This window comes from Xenopus laevis, chromosome 9_10S (genome assembly GCF_017654675.1).
Source record: "Xenopus laevis strain J_2021 chromosome 9_10S, Xenopus_laevis_v10.1, whole genome shotgun sequence".
NCBI lineage: Eukaryota > Metazoa > Chordata > Amphibia > Anura > Pipidae > Xenopus > Xenopus laevis.
In genome coordinates this window covers 30,175,508-30,195,088 of record NC_054388.1, presented here as the reverse complement: position 1 = coordinate 30,195,088, position 19,581 = coordinate 30,175,508, and the positions used below count along the sequence as shown (strand labels likewise).

Here is a 19,581-nt window from a genome sequence, read left to right as displayed (position 1 = left end):
CAAGGATCTCCACTGCAGTGCTCTGTGTTTTGAGCTCAGATTGGCAAACAGGGTGCACCTCTCTATGTAATACACTGTGCGGAGAGAAAGGTACTGTTATACCTCAGGAGGGGGGTTAGTTCTCCTTTAATGGAGTGCTCATTCATCATTGTCTACAGTGATCTTACTATAAAATCTGTGCTATGCTCATTATCTGTTTTCTGCAGTGATCATACTGCCATGACTGGAGTTAATATTCTCATTATCAATTTTCTGCTTCATTTCTTGAGTATCAGAACCAAAGGTGGCATGTAATTCAGACCTTATTGTTGAACAGGGCAGTTGGTTATTGATGCTCACCTGTACCCATGTACCACGGATCCATATTGTAAGGGATGTGCACAATCTGTATGGGCATAGCTGCGCAGTTAGACTCCACGAGGGAACCTTTCACAGTGATGATACTCGCTGAGTTAGATGGTCTGAAGATGTCCCTGATAGGGGTAATATTGTTAAAGCTCACATCTGCCAGACACCCTGTAAAGCCTGGTGTGTTGAACTTCTGCACTTCTGAATCTATGATGCCAGTCTCTAAAAGAGGAAAAAAGGTGTTGGATTTATAATAGACTGTAGTGTTTTAGAAAAGTAAAATAATTCAGTTTATTCTCATGAAAATAGCTTTATAGTACAATATGGGGTGTACCAGAGCAAAATAGCTCTCCTTGCTGAGCATGCCTCTACCGCATTTGACTAAAAATCCCCTAATGCAATATAATGTTCATTTAGCCATTTAACATTTTTTTAAACATTTTAATGGTTTCTAAAAGGCATGTTTTAATCTGAAATACTGTACCAGTAGTTTTTTCTGGTAGGGGTTTTGCTATTTTCAATAAAGTGTAAAACACATGATATGCCCCAGCACTTGTTAAGGGGGTGTATCCGTTATCGCTGTTTATGCAGATGTTCGATACTTAACTCCGCCTATTTATTCCTTAAAGAAGTACTCTTAATTAACCTTTCACTATGTACGCTATATATTGTACTGTACTAACTATCTGCGTGCGCTTGCTACTCTAATTACATAATAACAAACACAACACAGAAGTTACAAATAACACAATATATATTTAATACGACACTCAACAATAGAAACAGCAACTACCTCTAATGCAGAGTGCATTTGAAACCTCCCCTGCCTTTCTAGTGAGTTTTATTAAAGACACCCCTACTGATACAATTCTTATCATGAGCATATGCCTGGTCCAACAAAGCGGACCATAGCAGCTCAGTAGATTTGTATGCGTTGGGTATTATGGGATTAAAAGTGCTATGTTTACTCAAGTGTGGAAAAAGTCATACTCACTTTTGGTTGAGATGTCATCATTCAATCGGTGCTAACCTTTGTCCTTGCTGCTTGTAGAAGGTCCTTTAACTTCCGGAACGCCTTTCTCCCTACCAGACTAGACTTTTATCCTGCTCCGATAACGATGGATCTCTTCTCGTGACGTGATTTTTCCTTTCAGCAATGCGTACGCGTCCGTGAAAGGTTATCAAAAATAAATAAAAAATTTTAGTAACAGATAGATTATAGATTCTCTGCTTAAGCGTGATTTACGTTTGGTACTACACTATAACTCGCGTTACCTGTCCGAATTATCAGGGCAGACATTCAACCTTGTCTCTACCGCCTGATAATCACAGTATAACCGATCCCTAGCCTCAAAACCGAACGCAGAAATAACGCTATATGCAGGGGCCGCTGGCTCGCCAATGATTTTTACAGGATTCAATCAGCAAACCACCCCTCTACCATATGCATCAGTTGCAGGGAAACATTCAGTACGGGACAGAGAAACATGGCAGCCTGTACAAGAAGAGTGATGGGTATGTCCCTCCTAAATACCTGCTTGTAATACTTGTGTTTTTTTGTCTGTTTCACCTATAACAACAGCCAGTACTGTGTAATAAGTGGTAGTTGATTTGGCTTTGCTTCCACTCCCAGAATCCTTAGCGACACTTGGTATACAGACGTGTGCGTTGGTGACAAACACACCCAGCTAGGCAATATAACTGTGTCTTTATTCCATTACAGGCTGCGAAAGGTCTGGCAGAAAAGGAAGTGTTCTGTAAAGAATTGTTACCTGACTATCGCCCATGGAACAGTAATTGAGCCTTATACCCTCCTTCTGCCCCTTTGCTTCTGCTTTTGGTTCCACTGACTGAACTGGCACTTAATAATCTGGCAGTTCCTTTATGTCTTGAGCAGCCGCAGCATCTCATTAGTTGGCGTAACTACACTCATATTATATACTATAGGGCTTGTTTACTAACACATGTGCAGAGTGCTAGTGTGCATGTAAATATTGACTTTTTTTAACAAGATAAAATGGGTGCAGGCGCAAATTCATGCCCACGTTGGTTAATGTACGTGTTTGTTTTTTTTTAAATATGAAATAAGTGCAATTCAAGGCATGTATTCATGGCATGAACACTGATCTTTATAATGCCTCTTTTCCCCCTTTATGGAACTCCATGATATTTAGTAATATGTCTGTTTGTATGTTCCCTGCAGGCAAACCGTCCACCAACCAAACTAAACCTTCTCACATGTCAAGTGAAGCCAAACTTGGAGGATAAGAAATGTTTTGACCTCATCACACGTACGTAGCTAATTTATAAACGTATTGTACGTGTTAATGAGCAACAGTCACAATGGGGCTTGAGTCCTACTTGTAACAATGGCTTTGCAGGTAGAGGTCACCCAATGAGCTATAGTTGTATGTGGCCATACACCAACTGATATTTGCTGCCTGGCACATGTATGGGAGAATATTGGCAGTGTGTCCATCAGTATTGGGCCAAATATAATAAGGTGTGGAGAGATCTGGTTGAGGCCGCAAGTTAGAGAGGAAACAACACTCCCCTAGGACCCTGATCCCTCTTATCCCAGAAATGCCAAAGTCTCCCCAACAGAAGGCTGAATACCACTAAGTAGGAAATAACGGACTGTTTGATTTGCCACCACCCCACTGATTTATTTCGTGAATAATGCCAAAGTTGTATTTGTGTTTTGGTTAAATAAAGACCTTTTAAAAAATATTGCGACACATTTCTATCTGTTGAGAGGAATTCAGTTCTCACAATATCTGCCAAATAGAAATTTAGACAGTTTGATCTGTATATTCTGTTTCAGGTGTTGCTTGCAGCTAAATGCACATCACTATAAATACATGGATCTATTAGGTGAAAAGGCAACCGAAGAATATCCGTGTCTGGAAATGTGTTTGTTTTCCTTAATTGAAAAGAGTTATTTATTTTTTTAAATTTCAGATAACCGCACATACCATTTCTTGGCAGATGATGAACAAGAATGTACAGCGTAAGTGAAAGTTGGTAAATAGCTTGGGACCATGAGCAGAGCCCCATCAGGGGGGTACCCCTGTACTGGGCCTAAAGGAGGGCCTGGCTGTGAAATAGCCGGGCCGCCTCTTCGGAAGTCTTGAACCGCCGAAAAGCCAAAGTCACGAATAGAGCTGAACTGCCAAAGTAAATAAGATGCTGTTATCAAACCTCAGCTGAGGCTGCAGATAAGGGCTGAGCACAAGATCACATTGAGTGGTAGAGGATGTGGGTGCATAGACAACAGCATAAAATGAGTTGTAAGGGGTTCAGGGTCCATGGGCCTCTATTTACACATCTGGGTGAAACCTGTATGCTTTAACCCCACTTGTATTGTAGGTGGATCTCTGTGCTGACAAACAGCAAACAGGAAGCGCTTAACATGGCTTTCCATGAGAAACGTCCTAGTGAGGAGAACAGTATAGAAGATCTCACTAAGGCCATCATAGAAGATATTCGCCACATGCCTGAGAATTCTGTGTGCTGTGACTGCGGATCTCCAAGTAAGCACACCAGTGCCACAACATCTCTTGTTACACCATAAACTCTATTTCCTAGGGGTATCTAATAAAATACCCTATTATACTTTTCCATGTTCACAGAGGGACATCTTTCCTTCTAGGTGTCTGTACTAGTATCTTTACTGCTGTTAATGTGGCTATAGACGTAGAGATCCACTCGTTTGGCAACGTCGCCAAATAAGCAGATATATCCCCGATATGCCCACATTGAAGTGGGCGATATCGGGCTGATCCGATCGTGGGCCCTAGGGTCCGCATGCACACACAGATGCGGCCGCAATACTATGGGATTTTTTAACCTGCCAGAGCGAGATTGGCCAGATACCGATCGGTAAAGCCCATCGGATAGTCCCACACACGGACCAATAAGCTGCCGACTCAGTCTGTTGGCAGCTTTTATCGGCCCGTGTATGGGGGCCTTAAGGCTAGTAGGGGCAGTATAATAAATGTAAGTAAGAAGGCTGCACCAATTGAAAAAATATACACAGTGCCTGATGCTCTGTAGGGACAATAGTCAAATTGTGATTCACACTTAATTTACCTGTACAATCCACCATTAAGTTTCAATTTGCTTTCAGATCCCATGTGGTTATCCATTAATCTGGGAATCCTGATCTGCATTGAATGTTCTGGGGTTCACAGAGAGCTGGGTGTGCACCACTCCCGTCTCCAGTCTCTTTCTCTGGACAAACTTGGAACCTCAGAGCTCTTAGTAAGTTTTTTTCAGGTTCTATGGCTTTCTGTTGTGGATTAAAAGGAAACCTGGGCTCAAGCATTAGAATTGTTTGTGCCTAGATGGGGCTAAAGCTTAAAGTTTCTAATCACAGTGACCTGTTTAAGGGCTCAGTCTCTCCTAGGCCCAAAGTGTCAGTGGCAGTTACCTGTTTTAATGTCTCATTTCTGCCCTGTGAATTTAAGATGTTAATTTGAATTTGCCACTTTCTTTAACATGTTTAAGTCCAGTACAGATATTTTAGTGGGAGCACTTACCGGACATTCACAGGCTTCAGCGTGCTACACATGCAGCGCCATCCCATGCAGTGAGTCCATATCCTGAGTAGATGCAAAAGGGTTAATGTTGTACGCGGTGGATGGGGGTAGTGCACATTTAAGAGAGGTGGAGGTAGGCTGCTGACCGCTTCTAATGAAGTGGCGGGGTGCCAAGAGACACGTCAAGTGGGCAGCCAAGTTTTGTGATATGCTGCTGTAATGTTGGAGATTTTAATGTTCATTGAATGAATTTTGACCTTTTTAAAATTTTAAACCAGCTTTTTCGGTGCTCCGTTTTTTGCATCTACGTTAACATGTTTCCAATGTTTATTTTCCAGCTAGCAAGAAATGTTGGTAATTCTGGATTTAATGACATCATCGAAGCCTGTCTGCCGTCTCCGTCCATCAAGCCCACCATGGAAAGTGCTATGTGAGTAAAGGGAGTAAAGTTAACAGTGTAATTGATAAAGTTCTGGCTTCTGAAACACTGCCAATTAGCAGACCTTTAAGTTGCTGACTTCTGTTGCATGACAGACAGACCTGCAAGTAAAGGAAACAGTAGGATATGGACATTTGGCTAATGAGGGTTCTTCTTGTTATTTTCTAGGCCTGAGAGGAAAGACTTTATTCTTGCTAAATATGTGCAGTGGGCTTACACCAAGAGGGGCTGCACTAGTGCTATTACGCGCCTCTATGATCTGCAGGAGGCCGTAAGATTTAAGGACATCTATACCTTAATTCAGGCCTATGCTGAGAAGGTGGATCTGACTGAGCCACTGCCTCATCCAGCACAGGTAGGTACCTCTGTGTGTGTAGCCTGTGCCATATACAGTATATGTTTAATAAGCTTTATTTATATTCAATGTATTTTAGTATATTTAGTATATTATTTTAGTATTGCAGTATATCTGCAGTTCCAATGTAACCTTAGTATGTTAGATAATTACAACATGGCTGAAGCAGTGCTGCAAGGTATGATTCTTGTTTGGGCTGCCTTATTTGGAGAGCTAGGGGAAGCAAATAATTCAGTTTTTGGGACAGATTACATCTCCCTTTAACTTGTAGAGGATACTTTGGGTTTTAGAGGATAGCATAGCACAACTCCACCCAATTACGCCATGCTACATATTACAAAAAAAAAAGTCAGATGTTCCAGAAATGGGAATTTCTGTTGGGCACAGGGACCATGGGGTATAGCTATAGAGAGAGAGGAAAACTCCTCCCCTGCTGCTATACCACTACCATATTCCAATCAGGTATATACTGCGGCCAGATTTATTTTTCTGGCAACAGAGGTTGACCCAGAGGTTTCCGACTGAGGAGTCCCTCTAGAGTGGCTTCCTACCTCACAGGATAAGGGGCTGCTAAGACTTCAGAGAAGCGAGCCAAACAGTATGCCAAACCCTACCATCTATTCTGTCCAGCAAATGTCACCCTTGGCCTATAAGCAGTGAAAACCTTTGCACTAGTGCTGTACATAAGCTTCCCCTCCACAATCATTGACAGGCTAGCACTCTGGTCCCCTTTAGACGACTGTCCCCCTCTCCCGACAGTGATACCCCTGGGCTTGACCGCAGGGGAGTGGCGCGCACACACTTTTGCTGACATAATTTGAGTCACCTGTGGCGCCAAATTTGTTTGTGCTTTTTCTCTTCGCACTTCCACTCTGAATCCGGCTGCAGCTGACACAGACTTGTCTATTCAGCTTCTGCTCTCCATCTGATATTAGGACCCGGAAAGAATCCACTCGCCATCCGTTCAGCACAAGGCAATCCAGGGATATATGCTCGCCATCCCAAGAAAAGACAAAAACTTAAAGGAGACTGGTACTAAATAGCAGGGACCAGAGAGATAGCCCTATGTAGGGCAATACAAAAGCACAGATCAGCACATTGTACAGACTATATTGGAGGGTCTGTTTGTCAAGGCACCACACACACACACAAACACACACAGTCTAAAGTGAAATACTGAGCATGTGCCAAATGCTGCAAACACCTTCTGTCTGAGTGCAAGGACCCACTATGCTAGTCTTGTACAAAAACATCCACTGAGCCCTCCCAAGCTCAGGATGTGCTGGTTCCTGCCACACAAAATAATCCAGGGGTACTATAGATACTCCCCGAGCTCCACTGGATGAACCTGTACAGCCATCCATCCATATCCAGTTCAAATATGAAACCTCCCGCTTGGACATTACAATTGCACTAATGGTACCAGAGGAATCCGCACGTCCTCAAACTTCTGGAATCAGGCTTCAGCTGAGAAAATTTATAGTGCGGCCATTTGGGGCTACCTCTATTCGTTCACAAAATGAATTAATTAGAAATCTTTTCAGCATCCGACACCCGTTTTGGCAGGACGGTGCTGCAGTTCTCTAAACTAAGGCCCTTTTCGTCCCTCCCAACACTTAGGGGACAGCTTTTGTATGTCCCTGTGTCCCACAGAACTCTGCAAGAGAAAAGGAGGTTTTGTGTTACCGTTAAATCCTTTTCTCTTCAGACATCTCTGGGACACAGGGTCTCTCTGCACTGGAAGTGGACCCTACCAATCTTCTTTTACCTGGCAATATGGTCTGTATATAAGTTTTTAGTTATAGTTCATTGTTCCTTCCTATACTCTTTGATATGAAAAACTGATCCTATAGGAATATGGTAGCGGGTTTAGCAGTAGGGGAGGAGTCTTCCTCTCTCTCGTGTCCTGCCTCTTAGTGGAGGGAGCTATACCCCATGGTGCCGTTTCCCACAGACGTCTGAAGAGAAAAGGATTTAACGGTGAGTAACAAAAAATCCCCTTTTCTTTTATTCCACACTATCAAAGTATTTTTTATGTAAGCACAGAGGAGGAGTAAGCAGGACATTTAACCACAGCTTCTCTAGCCTATAACATATTGGAATTTGTAAATATATTAAGCCATTACAATCTGCCTTGCTCAGGAACCGGGTGAGACGGTGCTGCACTTGGCGGTGTTGTTATCTGACCGAACCTCGCTGCATATAGTGGACTTTCTGGTGCATAACAGGTAGGACATTGTGTTTTCTGTATTGTGTATTTCTGTTCCATTCATTTAAATGTCTCAAGTGTTCTTGTAAATGTATAACCCATGGACACCTTCTCTTTTACTCTGCAAGTGGCATGCAAAACATTCAATATTCATGACCTCTCCCTGGTGTTGTACAACATTGTTGTGTTATCATCCCCTATTAATATTAACCTATGACTCCAGTTTCCCATCTGTATTAATCAACCCATACAAGGTTACTGTTGTGCCATTAAACATGTAACATGCAGAACAGAAACAGTGTATAACATACCCATGAGGAGCCACATTCTGGGAACAATACAACAAATCACGTATTCTTCTGTTACCTGTAGATGGCAGCACTAGCCCTCTGTTTATATTTTGGGGCAAAAAATGTGCAAAACAACACTATCTATTCTAGTGTTTGATGAAGTTAGAGATGAACCATACTAATAGCCTTGTCTTTGCCTTCTGATGATATTTCTTTGCCTGAATATTTGATCCTCAGTGGAAATCTGGTGAAACAGACTGTAAGAGGGAACACGGCCCTTCATTACTGTTGTCTGTACAACAAGAGCATCAAACTCTTCTTGCGAGCCAAAGTCAACCTGAAAATAAGTAAGTTCCTGATATTTAGAACAGGAGGAGTAGAGTAGAAATGGACTCAAGTTGGAAGAGGGTACTTGTCACTAGTCCTGGATGCTTTTGGTGAGGGGTCTAATGTTCAAATGGAAATTTTAAGGCAAACTAGGCTAAGCCAGTGATACCTGAACTGTTTGACTGTGAGGCTTGAAGTAGTGCCAAGGGAAGCTTACTACAATGGCTGATACATCAATATTTTCCTTAATGTAAAAGCTTGATATTACGGTGGGGCTGGAGGCTAGCTCAGATCTCTAAGGGGGCTTTGAACCAGAAACGTCTGACAATCACTGGACTAAGGTGATGATTCTGTTGTTGGAAAACTTTCTTTACATAGAGAGACTGACACAAAGAACTTCCAATCAGCTGCCACCATTTGAGCCCAGAATAAAATAAAACATAACCTGGTCCACGGAGTATTCTGGTACTATATAAAGAAGCCATAGAGCGTGAAGTCACCATAGATACTATAACAAGAGTTTTGTCTTAAGCTGACTGTCTGTTCAGCCCAGAGGGAACAGGTCAGATATTTTGATTATTGCAGGGATGCATGGCCAGTACATCAGTGGCACTATGGGCAGCTTTCATGGGCTTCTATGTGTTACAATATTTTGAGATTAAAAATTATGAATTTTGATTTATACCTTTGTGACAAAAAATTTTTTGTCTTGGAAAACAGATAATGAAGCTGGTGAGACAGCACTGGATATTGCCAAAAGGCTCAAACACACTCTGTGAGAAGAACTGGTAAGAAGGTTTCCTTAATGCTGCAAAGTTTAGTGGCACTCTTTAGTGTGTGTATGGGAAGGAAAAGCTAGTGAACTACTAACAGCTTGTGCAACTCCCTGATCAAGCCATGTTACATACAATAAGTAACATTAAGCACATTAAGTACATAATGGCACTGCAGTTTCCCATAGGACACAGTGTTTGTCTTTAGCACAATGAAAGGCAGCGGGGGGGGGGGGGGGCATTCTGATCAGATTACCCTGTGTCAGTGCCTGTTAAAATTACATCTGAATCCAAAATATGAGAAAAATACAGCAACGGTCTCTTTAAGAAATCTGCTGTTTTCTGTTTTCCTGCTCATCAGGTAGAATCTGTATGGAGGATGTGCTACAGCACAAACACCAATGTAGTCTCTCCCTCATCCAAGTTTCCTTCCTTTCTGGTCTTTTCTACTTTGTTTTGCTTTTCCTTCTTTACCTCCAGCTGCCCCTTCCCACCACCATATTCCCTCATTTCTGTCCATCTCTTTAGCTGGTCCAGGCTCAGAACAATCAGTTTAACATGCGTGTTCATGTGGAATACGAGTGGCGGCTGCGGGAGGATGACATGTATGAAAGCAATGATGATCTGGATGAAAAGGTTGGTCTGCTCTCCATGGGAAAAACATGCTACTGACAAAGAATGGTTACAGGTGCCCATATTCTGGCCTATTATTGGCACCTCCAACAGGAAGATGGAGTTTAATCATTTGTAATGCATTCTGTAGAGTTTTTTTTCTAATATCACCAAATCAAAGCTGTCGTTCGTAGCTTCAAGTTAGTTCATACATTGTTGCATGGGGGGTGGAAATTGAGCTTCAGAACTGCGTAGATTGAATGGATTACTCACAAATCCTTAAAGTGGCAGGTCTGAAGCTAAATAGTCTACATGGTCAGTATGTCCTTCTCGATTTTCCAGCTGGGCCCAGTCAAGAAGGAGAGGTCTCTGTGTCCCTACAGCTGCTTCCAGTCTCCCAATGCTCTCTGTGTGGACAAGGTTGCCTCCAGCAGTATGTTTTTAAGGCGAGCATCTCATGACCAGCGATATGATTCAAGCCTCGGAGCAGAGAATGCGGTTACTCCCACCTCCACGTTCACTCCTTCCCTGCCACCAAGAAACCCAATCAGAGGTACATGTTTCTAACAGGAGCAGAATGTGGCTTATAGTCAAAAGATAATCTGTCTCTAAATCCCGAGTAATTGTTGTTTCTTCATAAGGCTGAGAACCAATTTCCAGTACTGTCCCTTGGAATAATGACAGCATTGCTCTTAGAAAACTTGTAGCCTTCCAGATGTTGATAAACAATATTCCCACCAACAGCTTATCTGTATCTTAAAGGGATACTGTCATGGGAAAAAAAAAAAATTCCAAAATGAATCAGTTAATAGTGCTGCTCCAGCAGAATTCTGCACTGAAATCCATTTCTCAAAAGAACAAACAGATTTTTTTATATTCAATTTTGAAATCTGACATGGGGCTAGACATTTTGTCAATTTCCCAGCTGCCCCTGGTCATGTGACATGTGCCTGCACTTTAGGAGAGAAATGCTTTCTGGCAGGCTGCTGTTTTTCCTTCTCAATGTAACTGAATGTGTCTCAGCGGGACATGGGTTTTTACTATTGAGTGTTGTTCTTAGATCTACCAGGCAGCTGTTATCTTGTGTTAGGGAGCTGCTATCTGGTTACCTTCCCATTGTTCTTTTGTTTGGCTGCTGGGGGGGGGGAAAGGGAGGGGGTGATATCACTCCAACTTGCAGTACAGCAGTAAAGAGTGATTGAAGTTTATCAGAGCACAAGTCACATGACTTGGGGCAGCTGGGAAATTGACAATATGTCTAGCCCCATGTCAGATTTCAAAATTGAATATAAAAAAATCTGTTTGCTCTTTTGAGAAATGGATTTCAGTGCAGAATTCTGCTGGAGCAGCACTATTAACTGATTAATTTTGAAAAAAAAATTTTTTCCCATGACAGTATCCTTTTAAAGATGACAGGTTGCCAAAGTTTATTTTAGGCTATGAACTGAAATATAAATCAGTTCTGAAATGTATTTGCTTTTAGGCAACGGAAGATTACTTAGGTTTTAAAGAAGAAGAAAAGAAGGAAAGTTCTAATCACTGGAGGTGCCGAATGATTCCAAATTTCTGGCAACCCCCTGTAATTAGAATCGCTTACCCGATACCCCAGACTGGTGCTGCTATTGGCAGAAATCTAAACTAGTATGCGGTACTTATGTGAAAGCACCACTGAGTGTCTCTCTGTTCTTCTTTCTTTGTGCTTGTAAAAAAGCAGAACTTTAAGTAAAAAACTGCTTTTTCACTCTACTGCAGATGCTTTGGTCATCAAAAGAATAAGGAGGTGGGTACTTATGTGTGAGCTCCATGATGCTCCTACAGAAGTAACCAGAGTGGTGCAGTTTCCTGTTAACTGTACCACCAGGCTAAACCAATATAATCACTGGGGGGAGCCTACTATTTGTTCCCCATTTTGTGAAGTCCAAATAAACATTGTACTATATACCTGATTCAAAGGCTTTAATAGTAAGAATCACATTTCTACAAAGCAGAGTAGCCATTCTGTGACAGGAGAATGTTTTGGATAAGTGTTTTTCTCGTGTGGGTTCCAACCATGTGGCAGACCACCGATAGCAAATCTCTACCTCCTTCCTCCTTTTCTTGATCCTTCCTGCTTGGTTCCTCAAGGTTGGAGTTTGGTCTCTAATGAGAATCTAAGGGATATTTTCTGTCGGTGGCAGGTGCTTACACTCAGGTGATGCCTGAACCTGGGCTGGTTTCTATAATTACCCTCTACCAAGAACACAATTCTATTGGTATAAGTAATACATGCTTCCAAGCAAATGACCCAACATTTGTGGGGACACCAGAACGCCCCCTTCTTGCTTCTGTGCTTGCGTCACATCCGGCATTGCTGCCTCTAAACCCAACAGCTCCTTATTACAGAAAGTGGATAAATATCTATACGGCACGTACTGTCAACAGATTTATTTCATTTGTTATTTCCCCCCCTGGGTTCAAGTGCCTGACTAAAGCTGATTACTGCAGAGGAGTGTGTTTCCAGGTGAGGGAAGGCACTCTGTAATCTTTTCTTTAAATGGGCACCATGCAATGCTAAATTTCTCAAGTGGATTGAAGACCCTCTCCCTTTTCAACCTTAGGTGAGCCTTCTGCTTCCTCAGTAACACTCTTAGAAACAGTCTCAGGCAGAGTTTCTTTAAGGGAAATAGTGTGGCGGCAGTAATTAGAGGCAGTGTCGGCAATGCAAGCTGGACGCACCAGGCAACCTGGCCAGACATATCCCGCCCCCTTAAAATGCTTTATAAGTACGCTGTTAAACTATATTAAAGAAACCATAAACTTAATAGAATTGTGAGTTTGGGATTGAGGCTGGGACCCCTATGGCTGTAGCAACCTGATTGAGTGTCACCAGAGACGCTCATCTTTGAATGCTCCAGGTAGTATTTCCCTGGCAACACTAATTTGTAACTAGAAAGTGAAAAGCCATTTTATTGCCACGGTCCAACTTTTTGCACTTATTGCACTTGGTTTAGTCAGATCATGAGCATTGACAATTGCAAGGGTTCATCTTTCTTCCACCGGCTGCCACCAACCACTGAACAGTGCCAAGTTTTGCTTTAGTGTGACTGGCACCCCAAGCTTGAGGGAGCACTCTATCTCATAAGGCCGTGTTGGTTAGCTTTGTCACCTGTGTGTGGCCCTGTCCTTCACCTTAAAGCAGATATATCTCATTTTTCAGTACCCAATGTGCCGCCGCCTCCACCACCAGCCAGCCCCTCTGCTTCTGTCAAGAAAACTCCACCTCCTCCGACGACAAAGCACAAGAGAGCCCTGTCCGATCCTGTACCCATAATTCCAGACAGTCCTTCCAGTCAGGCCAATCTACACTTCGGTAAGATATCTGGCAAATTGACAAGCAGACTAGATAGCCACCAGGCTATGTGCTTGGTTATAATGTTGTGCTATTCACAGATACATGTCATGTTCTTTAAAGGGGTGGTTCACATTCAAGTTAACACTTAGTATGTTATAGAATGGCTAATTCTAAGCAACTTTTCATTTGGCCTTTGTTATTTATTTTTTGTACAGTTTTTGAATTATTTGCCTTCTTCTGACACTTTCCAGCTTTCACTGACCCCATCTAAAAACAAATGCTCTGTAAGGCTACAAATGTATTGTTATATTATTGCTCATCTTTCTATTCAGCTCAGCTCCTATTCATATTCCAGTCTCTTATTCAAATCAGTGCATGGTTGCTAGGGTAATGTGGACCCTAGCAACCACATTGCAAACTGGAGAGCTGCTGAATAAACTGCTAAATAACTCAAACTACAAATAATAAAAATATGAAAACCAATTGCAAATTGTCTCAGAATATCACACTCTACATCACACTAAAAGTTAATTTAAAGGTGAACAACCCTTTTAATCACCACCAATCAGACTGAGACCAACTGCTTAAAGGAGAACTAAAGCTTAACTAAAGAAGTAGGGTAGAAATGTTGTACATTATGTTTTGGGCTTCTGTACCAGCCCAAGGCAACCACAGCCCTTTAGCAGTAAAGATCTCTGTCTCCAAAGATGCCCCAGTAGCTCCCAATCTTCTTTTCTGCTGATTCACTGCACATGCTCTGTGCTGCTGTCACTTACTGAGCTTAGGGACTGACTCACAATATACAGTACACATAGAATAGAAATGTCACAATATGAGGCGGATTAGTAATTAATACAGATAATTACTACATGGCAGCACAGAAACCAGTGCAATTAGCATCAGAATTTAATAATCAGCCCTTTAGCATTAGCTTATATTACAGGCAAACCTCATTTTCTGCTGGATAATTAGTGACGACCCCTAAGCTTAGCTTCTCAACAGCTGCTCAGAGCCCACTGATCATGTGAGTGTCGCCGACACTTTCCAAAGATGGTGACCCCCTGTGACAAGTTTGAAGTCCTGGATCATTGCTGCTATTGACAAGCTGAAACTTTTGGTTGGTACAATAAGTTTATATGGCATTTTAAGTCATATTCATTTCTAGGCTTTAGTTCTCCTTTAAAGGGGTTCTTCATCCAAACACTCTTTTCTTGCATAATAAAATTTATGAGAATGTAATTTCAACTGAAAGCAGTTTTTTTATCCCTTCCTGTTCTCTGTGTTTGACTCTTAAATAGGGATGGGCGAATTTTTTTGCCGCAAAAATGACGCCCATAGACTTGTATGGCGGCATGCGTCAAAAAAATATTTGCTGCGTGTCAAAAAATTTTTTGCCACACGTCAAATTATTTTTGATGCCCACAGACTTTAATGGCCGGCGTAATGTCAAAAAAATTCGCCGGCGGTGAATTTTTGCTGAAACGGGTCAAATTCGCCCATCCCTACTCTTAAAACAATGTATTTGGTAGTCAGGTCCTTTGCCTTTCAATCAGCTGGCTCGCAACATTTTTTCAGGAGTTGTCAGAGGCCGGAGTGCAGAGATGTTGTTTGGGTGGTGTTTCCCTTTAAATACTATTGAACAACAAGTTGGTAGATTTAAATGAACATGCAGAATACACTGAGCTTCATGTTACAGGGATACTTGACCTTTTTTATTTTCTCCTTGTGTTTGACTAATGCACATTTTAATAGCAGAATAAATAGTCATTTCCCCCTCTTGCTTTGTGTTTCCAGGGCCCGGTGAAGGAGTTACTGACTTATTCTAAGTTTGCTCATAGAGGGATCACGTACAACTATAGCTATAGTGTCTATACCTGTATTAAGCTGAGTTAAGCAGGAACAGCCCTTTGAGACATTACAATTTACAAATTGTCTCCGAATATCCGTGCACGTCATATTAAAATCCTAGAGAAGTAAAAGCAAGAGATAGTGAGGAGACTGAGTTGTACCAGCAAAGCAGCATTGGCTGAAAGGCTTCCAGCTGGAAAATTCTACATGTAGAATCACTGGTATTGAGGCGCAAGTAGCTTACAGCAGACCCAGCAGGGGGCTCAGGCAATAATTAGCTCAGACATTCATTCGGAGGTACACGCCAAACACACTTCCATAAAGGAACAAAAGAAGCATCGCTTATAGCCGATCCCTCTCATCTGTTCTGCCTAGCACCATAGGATTGTAACGCTGCTTTCCCATTATTGAAACCCTGCAATCACAGTGCACTGTGGGTTTATACAAATGCATCATATCTTCAAATCTAAAATGCCAACCAATGGTATGAGCCTTCAGTAACATCTGCAGCCCCCGAATCCAACCTTCTCCCCCACAAAGGTGTGCCCACTGTGTATCAACTTCTGCTGGTCATTTATGAGCTGACAATAGCTGCCAAGTATGCAGCCAAAATGATGGCCTTCCCAAATAATATTTGGCCAAAGTTCAGCCATCAGAACACCATGGTTCGGGCTCCTGATGAAAAGCTATAGGTCCCTGTTATGATCTGATGGCCAATTGACTATATCAGCCTGATTTGGGTGTCCTGGCAGGGTCCTCTGGTTTGGTGACCTCACAATAAGCGCAGATCTTAAGGTGGCCATACACAGGCCGATAAAAGCTGCTAACAGACCGAGTCGGCAGCTTACTTGCCCATGTATGGGGACCTCAGACGGGCTGCATTACCATTTACCTCCTTACAATGATGGTTTTTAAATAAAGAAAGCAAGAAAATGTGCAATACTTTTTCATTTATATTACTGCGCCCTGTACCTGTACCAGCAAGCCCAGCAGCCATCCATAATAAAGCCCCCCTGTACCTGTGCCAGTAGCCATCCATCATACTGCCCCCCATACCTGTGCCAGTAGCCATCCATTATACTGCCCCCCCATACATGTACCCTTCAAGCTAAGCAGCCATCCATCATACAGCCCTCCAGCAGCCATCATATTGCCCCCAATCTTTTCCTGTGCCAGCAGCAGCAGAAAATAAATCTGATCACATCAAATTGCCCCCAAGTATTTATGTACCTGTCCTAGACAGCCACCTACTCTGCCTACCCCTAGTTCTGGCCCTGATCCCTGCCAGAGCACTAACCATCTGTTTTTTTGGTGTGCTATTAATGTGGACATGGTCTTGCAGTAAAATGAGTGTGGTTTAAAGTAGGCGTGGTCTAAAAACAGGGAGTGGCTAACATTAACTTCCATTATCGGCCCTCCACTATGTAGATAAGAAAAATTCCGGCCCTCTGTACCATATCAGTTGGACAGCACTGCTCTAAAGTATTGCCTAAGGGAAGCCACGTGGCAGCCCCAACCGATAAGTATAAATTCAAATAAGCACAAAATTAATGCTTTCATAGATCACATATGCAAAATCTAAACGGTGAAAGTAGGGCTCAGATGCACAAGTACGCTTGCCCTGGGCCATGTGCACAGATTACACCAGTTACAGCTAATACTTATGACTGAGCACCCCTTGTGTTAAAAGGGAGAATTCACAAAACCTCTATCAACGTTTCTGTGAATTTGTCTTCCACGCAACATTTTAAATGAATTTTACCAACATTTTTTTCTGAATTTGTCTTTAGCTCTTCCTAAACAGTCTGTCATTAGGTGCCTCTCGGCTGTACATTTGCCTCATAATAATTGTTGTTTCCTTCAGAGAAGAGATACCCTGCCACTTTAATGGAGAATTCAATTGTTTTTGGTGCAAACGCAGTCGGACTAATATGCCGGTCCTGAACAACTGAGTGATGAAAATTTTCTGACATTTTCCGTGACTTTGGACATTTCCGTGACTTTTGGCGCATGCTGGAGCGAAAAGTTACTCCAACTGCTCATGCGCCCAAAACAACGGTTTGCGTCCGAATTTTAATGAAGAAAAAAAGATGCCGCCCGTGAACTCCCGAGGACAGAATCTGCACTTAAAGGTAAGTAAAAAATTATGGGCATTTGCCCCAGGGTACCAGCTAGGCTGGGGGGGGGGAATGAGGGACGGGGTCTATGTAGGGTAGGGTTTTTTTATGTTATGGATTGAATTCTCCTTTAAAGTGTCTTTTCTGACTACACAGAAAACAGTGGTTGTACCCTGACAATAGGCTGCTAAGTGGAAGAGTTACACTGACCTTAACTCCATTTAAAGGAGAAAATGTGGTTAAAAATTTTGTTTTCTTCTCCGTTTTTCTTATTTTAAAGACATATTTACAAAAGTGTCTGTAAACTGTTCTTACTTTCACCAGAATATGGAAAGAGGAGGCTGAGTCTGTATTTTGTTAGATTTCTATTTGTGAATATGGAGATAATATTTACACCAGTTTTAACACCATTGCTGCATTTGAAGAGGGACAAATGGAATACACAGAGCCTTATTATAGAACGTGACAAAGGGAATATTTTCCACGATGATTTATTTTGGTATAACAGATTGTATGTATCAAAACTATTGTAGATAAAAACAGAATTTTGGGGCCAGTACTTGGGGCAGTTTAGGAAGGGTGTTTCAAAAGCCTCAATTTCTTACCCCAAACTTAGTATCCACCCATATTTTCATGTGTTTTCTCCTTCACGCTGTATTACTTCCTTGTGTGCAGAAAGATCAGTGTTTCAAACACCTCTGTGTTTCTTTTTATGGTTTTAATCAGAGATGTAGCTATAGGGGCACAGAACTTGTAACTATAATGTAGATTTGGGAAGCACTGACAACAGCAGGATGACTGTAATTAAGCTTGAAAAAGGGCCTGTGAGCCCGAAACATGTCCTGTGGATGCACAGTAAAAGCTTAATTGCAGTTATCCTGCTGTTGTGACTGCTTCCAAAATCTACATTATATTGTATGAACATCCTCCCAAACATTAAAGGGAAATAAAAGACCACTGGGTACTTTTATGGTCACTAATAGCCCAGGCTTCAAAACGTGTGTGTTATATAGTTGTAGATCAATGTAATAATGCAGTCTATAACCACTTTATACAGTGCCAGCTGCAACAAGCGCATTTTCATAGGCCACTCAATGAAGTAGTGCTTCTTCACTTTCATCCTGGGGCTACCTCACTTGGGGCCAGCTGGGAACTTCTGCTTCAGCTACCAGGTCACTTCACAGGGGCGCTCATCCCAGCACACTCTTCCATTTGGATTACACGCTTTATAGTTCAGGGTATGCTCACCTGGTCTAGTTCGCTTCTCCCTGCTTTTAAAGGTGATTGGTCAATGTAGCTATCTATACCCTGTGTACCTCAGGAACCACCTCTTAAAGGTACAGAAACAGTGTATCACTCAAGCTCTGCTAGAGCTCATTCAAGGTACTGTATGCCTACTGAAGTGAAGGAAAATTGGCTCAGGACCTTCTTTGGGTAAAGAGAGCTGAGGATACGGGCTTGCCTCTTTCCTTAAACCCAGTGCCTACTTCACTCTCTTCTGGCACAGACCAGCCAAGGTGCAAACACAGACTCAATACCAACAAGTAGAAGCAGTTTAACGTAAAACACATACTGCACACCTTTCGTGTTTACAAAGTCTCCTATGACAGCTATTTGTTTTGAACTCTACCCATTCTTTCCAACCACAACTTTCAAACCCTGCATGTGACATGGTGAGTCGGCCAATTAGGGTAGGTTATGGGAGAAGGGGCTGGTGGTAGAGTAGACGCCTGCCAAAAACCTGACCATCCCCTATCAGACATTGAAGCATTACACAAATCCTAAGAACAAATCAGGAAATGTTTCTCTGCCTGGTCGATGTGAACCCCTCAATATGAACCCCCATGTATTTTAAAAGGGGAATGGATTTGACACATATACATTTATTACCTGTGTGCCACAAATCCGAAGGATTCCCCTATACCTCTGTAATGCAAATGTATTCTGAGCATTACTGCTCACCTACCAATATTTTGTGTTAATAGGAGAAACAACTACATAGTAACCCTACAGGGATAGATTTAGGCTTTGTACCCACAGGCACACAGGCATCTTCACATCTGACTATGAAGATTTTGTTGTGCATGTTAACCTTCACTGATTTGGGCTCAGGTCTGAAGAGTTTGCTCATGTGCATTATATTCCCTATGGGGATGGTACCTGACCAGCTATGAAAGGGAGAGTGGGATCCATTCTTTATTCTGAATACGGCTGCAACATTTCACAATTTAGATATCCTTAGGGCCTTGAATACATTCATAATTTTGTCTTGTGCTTTTATAACGTTTTAATCTTACTGTGACACATTCAAGTGTTACTAAACCCTGAGTTTATTTTATTAATTATTTTTCTTCTCTTCTCCAGCTTTTTGATGTGTGTATGTACCAGCAG

The 19,581-nt window shown here is 42.1% G+C and overlaps 1 pseudogene; it reads left to right on the top strand.

Moving 5' to 3' along the window:
* The first annotated feature begins 467 nt into the window (after positions 1 to 467).
* Positions 468 to 19,562, top strand: LOC121398774 (annotated as a pseudogene).
* Positions 19,563 to 19,581: the final 19 nt, after the last annotated feature.